This window comes from Taurulus bubalis (genome assembly GCF_910589615.1).
Source record: "Taurulus bubalis genome assembly, chromosome: 9".
Taxonomy (NCBI): Eukaryota; Metazoa; Chordata; class Actinopteri; order Perciformes; family Cottidae; genus Taurulus; species Taurulus bubalis.
The window spans coordinates 526,186-537,042 of NC_136597.1; the positions used below are offsets into that span (position 1 = coordinate 526,186).

The 10,857-nt window shown below is 42.8% G+C and overlaps 1 protein-coding gene across 1 annotated transcript in view; it reads right to left on the minus strand.

The window, feature by feature from the left end:
- ppfibp2b (PPFIA binding protein 2b) overlaps positions 1–6,924 on the minus strand; it is a 90,186-nt gene extending 83,262 nt beyond the window's left edge. The window contains exon 1 of the mRNA XM_079224290.1: positions 6,814–6,924. The gene's annotated coding sequence lies outside the window, so the exon portion shown is untranslated. The remainder of the gene's footprint in view (positions 1–6,813) is intronic.
- Between the last annotated feature and the right edge of the window lie 3,933 nt (positions 6,925–10,857).

Here is a 10,857-nt window from a genome sequence, read left to right on the forward strand (position 1 = left end):
GTAACTCAGAGTTGTGTCTTTCCAAAGCAGATGCAGATGTGTTTAATGAGACAATTAAAGTAGAATATTAAAGTGGAATAATTAGCTACTTAACCAAGTACTGTCACACCAAATTGGCTTTATTGCTAAAGCTGTTAAGTGTCTGTGTACAAGTATCACATTATTATCAAGAAGAGAATAACATTACAGTGAGACTGAAGCCTGGTAGAGAGACTGTACTGTACAGGTCTGTTCCAGTCTTTGACCACTCAAAGCTCTTTAACTCTACATGTCATCATTCACCCATTCACACTGATGGGAGGAGCTACCATGTAGGAACCACCTGTCCATCAGGACTAACTAACATTCACACTGATGGGAGGAGCTACCATGTAGGAACCACCTGTCCATCAGGACTAACTAACATTCACACTGATGGGAGGAGCTACCATGAAGGAACCACCTGTCCATCAGGACTAACTAACATTCACACTGATGGGAGGAGCTACCATGAAGGTACCACCTGTCCATCAGGACTAACTAACATTCACACTGATGGGAGGAGCTACCATGAAGGAACCACCTGTCCATCAGGACTAACTAACATTCACACTGATGGGAGGAGCTACCATGAAGGAACCACCTGTCCATCAGGACTAACATTCACACTGATGGGAGGAGCTACCATGAAGGAACCACCTGTCCATCAGGACTAACTAACATTCACACTGATGGGAGGAGCTACCATGAAGGAACCACCTGTCCATCAGGACTAACATTCACACTGATGGGAGGAGCTACCATGAAGGAACCACCTGGAGCTCCAAGCCTTTGAGCCAGGAGCCTCGTCCTCATCAGCCTGCATCCAGTCTAACAACAACGACTTCCAACCAGCCGACACACACTGAACACCAGCTAGCAGGGTGGTGAGAACATGCATCTCTAAAGGGACCGCCAAGCACGTGGAGCAGCACACAGAGGCCAGCACCTTGGCCTCAGGAGCTCCAGTTACACAGCAGCTAGCTCACATTACAGGCCCTGTTACAGCCGTGTGTGTGTGTGTGTGTGTGTGTGTGTGTGTGTGTGTGTGTGTGTGTGTGTGTGTGTGTGTGTGTGTGTGTGTGTGTGTGTGTGTTTTACAGGTGATGCCTCTCTCTCCACACAGAGCCGTGTGATGTTTCCGTTGGTCTTTCTGTTCACGATGATCTTCACAAAGGAAAACCACTTCATGACGTTTGAGGAGGAATGCAACCAGCAGAAGTGAGAAGCCACCGTCGGCTGTAAAGGAGCGGCACCGCGGTCACATGACCGGTCATGTGACCGGACACACCAGGCACCATGACGTCTACTCTTTAGACACGTGTTAGCAACCGTCTTCTATAAGACATGTAAAAGCTTCTGAAATCACCAGAGGAATATTATTTACTGACATCTTTTATATCATGGAACAAACAGACATCTGCAGCTTGTGGGACCTGACCTTATTCAGACATCTAACCCACTCAGACGGCTGTGTTTACATTCTCACAACCATTCATCTGATTCATTGGTAAGTTGTTGGGTCTATAACATGTCAATCACTTTTAGTGAAGGTCCCGCCCACAATCAGGTCTGTGTTGGTCCAGTTGAGGTGGGTGGAGCTAAAGTAGGAATTAGATGAGGTCAGGTTCAGGCTCTCATCAGCCAGAATACGTGAACACTCCAGAAGGACATAACCAACACTAAGATATTATATGATACGATATTTCATTCATTTTACATTTGCAAAAGACAGAGGAAAGCAGCAAATCAAAGCTGGAACTAGACATTGGTTTTCATTTTTTACTTATCAATCACAATAGTGTCACTTTGGTTTTGTGTCAATGGACGAATAGATGAGTCAGCTAATAGTTTCAGCTCCACCACATGTTCTGTCCTCGACCCTCCAGACCTTTCACTCCATGTGGACACACAGAGGCTCCATGCGGCCATGACACCATGAGCTGCCAGTGAGGTGGCAGGTCACACACAGACACACAGGGTGGACGAAGTGGACGCAGTCGTCATCCATTAGTCTGTGGAAGCCATGTTGTTTCTTTTGCAACCGATAAACAGAAGTTACCATATTTGGAATGCAGAGTAACATAGACTCTGGTAGAGACATGTCAATCACAGTGAGCCCGCCCTTGTTTACTGAGGGAATGCATCAAGAGAGGAGTCATTTATATAGACTTCTATACAACCAGAGGAGTCGCCCCCTGGTGGTCACTAGAGAGAATGCAGCTTTAACACATGAAGCATAGACTTCTATACAACCAGAGGAGTCACCCCCTGGTGGTCAGGAGAGAGAATGCAGCTTTTACACATGAAGCATAGACTTCTATACAACCAGAGGAGTCGCCCCCTGGTGGTCAGGAGAGAGAATACAGCTTTAACACATGAAGCATATACTTCTATACAACCAGAGGAGTCGCCTCCTGGTGGTCAGGAGAGAGAATGCAGCTTTAACACATGAAGCATAGACTTCTATACAACCGGAGGAGTCGCCTCCTGGTGGTCAGGAGAGAGAATGCAGCTTTAACACAATTCAAATATTTCTTTTCTTTGCAGCTTTTGGTCAACATTCAATCAATCTTAATTGTAAGTAATGGGATCAGTTGCCTCTGACCTCATCTCCATTGCCTCTTCTCAACTGCTGTCCTCAGCACTGACCTCTTCCTCCCGTTATCGTTCCTCTTTTCTGGAACTTTCTCTCCATGCTTTTCTCTGCTGTCCTCTCCCTCATCGCCCTAATTCTTTTCCCAGCCTCACCTCTTATCTTCTCGGATGCTCTGTTTGAGATTGATTCTGACAAGTCAAACAGGGATAGATTTGACTACAACGATGCTCACCTATTTTTTAAAGTAGGGACTGTGTATACTGCATCTGAAACACTAGTACAACATGTACGATTGTTTATTATTAGTAAATAATAGTTTATGAATAGTAAATGTACTATTGTGTATTAATACTATTGGTTCTTGCCGGCTTCAAATGAACGTTGGTTTTCCAGTATTGGTCCCAACCTAAAAGCCCATACTTGATTTTCCATTAATGCAGAAAAGTGGACATTATTTACTTTATCATGCTCAGAGAGCAGAATAAGAGCAGATGGAAATTAAATCAAATAGTACAAGCTTTTATCCTAATTCCCCTTCATGCCATCCTTATTTTCCATTTTAGTGCTTCCTGTCCACACCCCTACTGACCCTTTCTTTTCTGTCACAATCACTCCTGGACTCAGACTCCCGTTTGGTTTATCATTGACTTGGTTGTAGTCATTGTATCACAGATCAGTGTTGATGTGTTATGATCGAGGTCCTCTATAATATATATATATATATATATATATAGTCCATTCTAAAAATAGGTTGAAGTTTATGACAAGCAGGCAAAAAGAGTCAAGAATGGTGAATCATTATGTTCACATAACTCATCTATATATTGGGTTGCTGTAGTGTGTACTGTCAAATAAACTAAATAAGTGTCTGAAAACCTGAGGTATTCTCTCTCTCCTCCCCCTAGATCTCTCTTTCCATTGGTATTCTCTCTCTCCTCCACCTAGATCTCTCCTTCCATTGGTATTCTCTCTCTCCTCCACCTAGATCTCTCCTTCCATTGGTATTCTCTCTCTCCTCCACCTAGATCTCTCCTTCCATTGGTATTCTCTCTCTCCTTCACCTAGATCTCTCCTTACATTGGTATTCTCTCTCTCCTCCACCCAGATCGCTCCGTCCATTGGTATTCTCTCTCTCCTCCACCCAGATCTCTCCTTCCATTGCTATTCTCTCTCTCCTTCCATTGGTATTCTCTCTCTCTCCTCCACCCAGATCTCTCCTTCCATTGGTATTCTTTTTCTCCTCCACCCAGATCTCTCCTTCCATTGGTATTCTCTATCCTTTCATTGGTATTCTCTCTCTCCTCCACCCAGATCTCTCCTTCCATTGGTATTCTCTCTCTCCTCCACCTGGATCTCTCCTTCCATTGCTATTCTCTCTCCTCCACCCAGATCTCTCCTTCCATTGCTATTATCTTTCTCCTCCACCCAGATCTCTCCTTCCATTGGTATTCTCTCTCTCCTCCACCCAGATCGATCCTTCCATTGGTATTCTCTCTCTCCTCCACCCAGATCGCTCCTTCCATTAGTATTCTCTCTCTCCTCCACCCAGATCTCTCCTTCCATTGGTATTCTCTCTCTCCTCCACCCAGATCGCTCCTTCCATTAGTATTCTCTCTCTCCTCCACCCAGATCTCTCCTTCCATTGGTATTCTCTCTCTCCTCCACCTAGATCTCTCCTTCCATTGGTATTCTCTCTCTCCTTCACCCAGATCTCTCCTTCCATTGGTATTCTCTCTCTCCTCCACCCAGATCTCTCCTTCCGCTGGTATTCTATCTCTCATCCACCCAGATCTCTCCTTCCATTGGTATTCTCTCTCTCCTCCACCTAGATCTCTCCTTCCATTGGTATTCTCTCTCTCCTCCACCTGGATCTCTCCTTCCATTGCTATTCTCTCTCTCCTCCACCTAGATCTCTCCTTCCATTGCTATTATCTTTCTCCTCCACCTAGATCTCTCCTTCCATTGCTATTATCTTTCTCCTCCACCTAGATCTCTCCTTCCATTGGTATTCCCTCACTCCTCCACCCAGATCTCTCCTTCCATTTGGTATTCTCTCTCTGCGGGTCTGGGATCAGTGGACTACAGTAGTTATGAATAGTTATGATGACAGCAGTGGACTACAGTAGTTATGAATAGTGATGATGACAGCAGTGGACTACAGTAGTTATTAATAGTTATGATGACAGCAGTGGACGACAGTAGTTATGAGTAGTTATGATGACAGCAGTGAACTACAGTAGTTATTAATAGTTATGATGACAGCAGTGGACTACAGTAGTTATGAGTAGTGAACCTATGCTGCAGAGGACAGCAGCTGTGATCCAGGATGAATGACATCATGGTGTATATGAGACACAGCTCTAAACCTACTGCAAGGTAAGCTGATAACATTGTTTAATAACGGCTACAGCAATAAATTAGTAATACATGTAGGACGTTTATTCATCGCCTCTTCACATCAGCTGCTGTTTTATTCCCTCTGTTGTTAGAAGTGCTAATGAAGAGCCACACAAAGCCGTCATCAATGCAGCGCCTTTCAACTCTTTAAATGAGCTTAGCAACAGGAGAGGCTGCTGCAGCCCGCTGTGGTGTCTGTGGTGTGTTCATGAACACCATCTCCAGGATTAGATGAGCAGATGCTGCAGCAGAGGGGAGCCTTGATATTCTCTCATCAGCACATCGTCTCCCTCACGCTGGCTCACATTGATGATGTGCAACTACACAGCATGCGTCAGAGCAGCTAAACATCACTTCATGGCTCCAGCTGACGGCACATGACAGAGAGGAGACCAGAGACACTACAGCTGACGACACATGACTGAGAGGAGACCAGAGACACTACAGCTGATGGCACATGACAGAGAGGAGACCAGAGACACTACAGCTGACGACACATGACTGAGAGGAGACCAGAGACACTACAGCTGATGGCACATGACTGAGAGGAGACCAGAGACACTACAGCTGATGGCACATGACAGAGAGGAGACCAGAGACACTACAGCTGACGACACATGACTGAGAGGAGACCAGAGACACTACAGCTGATGGCACATGACTGAGAGGAGACCAGAGACACTACAGCTGATGGCACATGACTGAGAGGAGACCAGAGACACTACAGATGATGGCACATGACAGAGAGGAGACCAGAGACACTACAGGTGATGGCACATGACCGAGAGGAGGAGGAGACATAACAGCTGATGGCACATGACAGAGAGGAGGAGGAGACATAACAGCTGATGGCACATGACAGACAGGAGACCAGAGACACAACTACAGCTGACGGCACATGACAGAGGAGACCAGAGACACTACAGCTGATGGCACATGACTGAGAGGAGACCAGAGACACTACAGATGATGGCACATGACAGAGAGGAGACCAGAGACACTACAGATGATGGCACATGATCGAGAGGAGGAGGAGACATAACAGCTGATGGCACATGACAGAGAGGAGGAGGAGACATAACAGCTGATGGCACATGACAGACAGGAGACCAGAGACACGACTACAGCTGACGGCACATGACAGAGAGGAGACCAGAGACACGACTACAGCTGACGGCACATGACAGAGAGGAGACATGACTACAGCTGACGGCACATGACTGAGAGGAGACCAGAGACACTACAGCTGACGGCACATGACAGAGAGGAGACCAGAGACACGACTACAGCTGACGGCACATGACAGAGAGGAGACCAGAGACATGACTACAGCTGATGGCACATGACAGAGAGGAGACATGACTACAGCTGACGGCACATGACAGAGAGGAGGAGGAGACACAACTACAGGACCAACTTCTAGCATGTCGCTTGTAAGCCACATGTGCTGACATGTGGGAAAGGTCCAGCCTGTGAAATAGAAGTGCACATGAAATGCCTGACACTAAGCTGTGTTCTACATGCGTTACAGTGACATCACCATACAGGATGCAGAGACCTCACCACCTCCTGGAGTGAAGCGTCATCACAGCATGCAGAGGATGAACGGTGTGCAGAGATTAATATGTAGGGTCATCATATGTCCTCAGGAAACATAAACTATGGAATCACTTTGACTGTTCAAAAGAAAGCAGAACCTGAACCACTAAGACCTGCAGAACCGGTCCAGAGGAAGTCCCTCACTCTGGACCAGCACCAGTAAGACCTGCAGAACCAGTCCAGAGGGAATCTGTACTCACCATGCTCTGGGAGGCTCGTCCTCTCAACCCCGTATTTAGTTTGCTGGAGACACTGAGTTACCATGAGAGCGCGCACACACGCACACACACACGCACACACGTGCTCCTCACACACACACACACACACACACAACACTCTCACCGCGCAAGGTGCTCTGACCTGGACCGTCCGTCTGTAGCCTCTCTCTCTCTCTCTCTCTTTCTCTCGTTCTCTCTCTCTCTCTCTCTCTCTCTCTTTCTCTCTCTCTCTTTCTCTCTCTCTCTCTTTCTCTCTATCTCTCTCTCTCTCTCCTGGAGGAAGCGCGAGCTTCCTCAACTATCACCTGCCATGTGATCGGCACGATGCCTTCAGGAGCCCCTCGGATTTTTTGTTATCATAATGTATATCGAATGAAAACAGATGCAAGTAGGTTATTTCCATAACCATCACCTGAATGCGAACGCATAGATCTGTTATAGACCTGTTACGCGTTAAAGTGTTAAATATAAATATATATTGTACATTTTATTTATATTTATGTATATTTATATATATATATATATATATATATATATATATATATATATATATATATATATATGAAAACACACAACTATGGGCTATTGATATTAAACTGTTGCTATTCTGATTGACTCCTAAACACTTTGTGTTGGCAACACAGACCTCACAGAAAACACAATTATTCCCCATATTTGTGTGCATTATAGTTGCAACACAAAATGCACAACACTTCTCTCCACCGTCAGCTGAAGGAAGCAGAGTAGCAGTAGGAGGTAATGAGAATAACTTCAAGGAAACATTTCATTTAGGGATATTAAACTTGTTTAAGTTCTTCGGTAACAACCTTAAGTGATCCTTTAAACATACCAAATAAAACAGTTATTATGAACTTCTGTGGATGCATCAGACACTATGTGATGATCAGTGGATGCAGCAGACACTATGTGATAATCAGTGGATGCATCAGACACTATGTGATGATCAGTGGATGCATCAGACACTATGTGATGATCAGTGGATGCATCAGACACTATGTGATGATCAGTGGATGCATCAGACACTATGTGATGATCAGTGGATGCAGCAGACACTACCATGTGATGATCAGTGGATGCAGCAGACACTACCATGTGATGATCAGTGGATGCATCAGACACTATGTGATGATCAGTGGATGCATCAGACACTATGTGATGATCAGTGGATGCAGCAGACACTACCATGTGATGATCAGTGGATGCAGCAGACACTACCATGTGATGATCAGTGGATGCATCAGACACTATGTGATGATCAGTGGATGCATCAGACACTATGTGATGATCAGTGGATGCAGCAGACACTACCATGTGATGAGAGCATGAAGTCTTTCCAGTGACTCCTATAGGTTGGTGAACAGGTCTTTCTGCTTGAACCTTCATAAAAGGCAAACAAGAATACAATGACTCAGCAGCGCCATCTAGTGACCAGCTGGATGTTTGCATAACTGTTTCCGTCTCTCTTGACCTGAGCACCATGGCTGAGGTCTGTTCTGGTGGTATTATGGGATGTCCAGACGGGTCAGAAGGTGTGCTGGTGAACGGCATGATGGGAGGAGGAGCGGAGGCGTCCTGTATCCTCTGGGTTGTAATCTGAGACCATTATTTTAATAAACTACAAGTCAGTACCTTTACATTTATGTATCTTTTGAGGACCCAGTAAGTCATGTTGACCTTCTTTACTTATTGATTCAGGCCATAATGTGTCCTTTAATCATATTAATAATAGAGAGATAATACACTTTCTTTACCATAAGTCACCATAAGTTATGGTTATGGACGTAAAACCCACTACCCTAAAGTAAATGAAGGTTTTAACAACTCACCAACTGTACGCTGTTCCACTTCCATGATAATGACAGTGAAGAGAAATAAACAATACTAAGACATGTCATCATTTAAATGGTGTGTTTTATGTTGTGACAGTAGAGTATATGAACACATATAGTAATAATATATAATATGTAGTATATATAATGTAGTATAATATATAAACACATGGCCAGCAGGAGGTGTCAGTTACAACTAAGGAACTTGACAAATATATATATATATATATATATATATATATATATATATATATATATATATATATATATATATATATATATACATATATACAGTATGAGGCAAAAGGTCTAAAATACAGTCTGAAATGCTGTATATTACAGTATGAATGCTGTATGTTACAGTATAAATGCTGTATTTTACAGTGTAAATGCTGTATGTTACAGTGTAAATGCTGTATGTTACGGTTATAAATGCTGTATGTTGCAGTATAAATGCTGTATGTTACAGTGTAAATGCTGTATGTTGCAGTATAAATGCTGTATGTTACAGTGTAAATGCTGTATGTTACAGTGTAAATGCTGTATGTTACAGTATAAATGATGTATGTTACGGTTATAAATGCTGTATGTTGCAGTATAAATGATGTATGTTACGGTTATAAATGCTGTATGTTACAGTATAAATGATGTATGTTACAGTATAAATGATGTATGTTCCAGTATAAATGCTGTATGTTACGGTTATAAATGCTGTATGTTACAGTATAAATGATGTATGTTCCAGTGTAAATGCTGTATGTTACGGTTATAAATGCTGTATGTTACAGTATAAATGATGTATGTTACAGTGTAAATGCTGTATGTTACAGTATAAATGCTGTATGTTACAGTATAAATGATGTATGTTACAGTGTAAATGCTGTATGTTGCAGTGTAAATGCTGTGTGTTACAGTATAAATGATGTATGTTACAGTGTAAATGCTGTATGTTGCAGTGTAAATGCTGTGTGTTACAGTATAAATGCTGTATGTTACAGTGTAAATGATGTATGTTGCAGTGTAAATGCTGTATGTTACAGTGTAAATGCTGTATGTTACGGTTATAAATGCTGTATGTTACAGTATAAATGATGTATGTTGCAGTGTAAATGCTGTATGTTGCGGTTATAAATGCTGTATGTTACAGTATAAATGATGTATGTTGCAGTGTAAATGCTGTATTTTACAGTATAAATGATGTATGTTGCAGTGTAAATGCTGTATGTTACAGTGTAAATGCTGTATTTTACAGTGTAAATGCTGTATGTTACGGTTATAAATGCTGTATGTTACAGTATAAATGATGTATGTTGCAGTGTAAATGCTGTATGTTGCGGTTATAAATGCTGTATGTTACAGTATAAATGATGTATGTTGCAGTGTAAATGCTGTATGTTACAGTGTAAATGCTGTATTTTACAGTGTAAATGCTGTATGTTACGGTTATAAATGCTGTATGTTACAGTATAAATGATGTATGTTGCAGTGTAAATGCTGTATGTTGCGGTTATAAATGCTGTATGTTGCAGTATAAATGATGTATGTTGCAGTGTAAATGCTGTATTTTACAGTATAAATGATGTATGTTGCAGTGTAAATGCTGTATGTTACAGTGTAAATGCTGTATGTTACGGTTATAAATGCTGTATGTTACAGTATAAATGATGTATGTTGCAGTGTAAATGCTGTATGTTACGGTTATAAATGCTGTATGTTACAGTATAAATGATGTATGTTGCAGTGTAAATGCTGTATTTTACAGTGTAAATGCTGTAGGTATTGGCTAAACTGCGTATTAGACCATCTTCCTTGGGCAGAATCGCTTGATTTTACAGTATAACTACTGTATTTTACAGTATAAAGCTGTATTTACAGTCTGAGGCAGCAGCTTGTATCGCTGTGTTGTTCTACACTCTCACACAAGCGGCCTCTGCATTCCGCTCTACGCGGCCGTTCATTGGTCCATCAGCACGTCCATCATAGCTTCAAAGCCGGAACACGTCTCTGATTGGCTGGAGCGGCATCTACGGCGGCAGCTCGAACCCCATTGGTTGAGAAACTAGGTTAGTGGTCCGACAGGCATGACGGTGAAGAGAAACTGGGTCACCGATCGAGAATCGTTTATGTCACCGTTCTCTGGGTTCTGGTACACATAACAGTGACTTCCAATGGATCC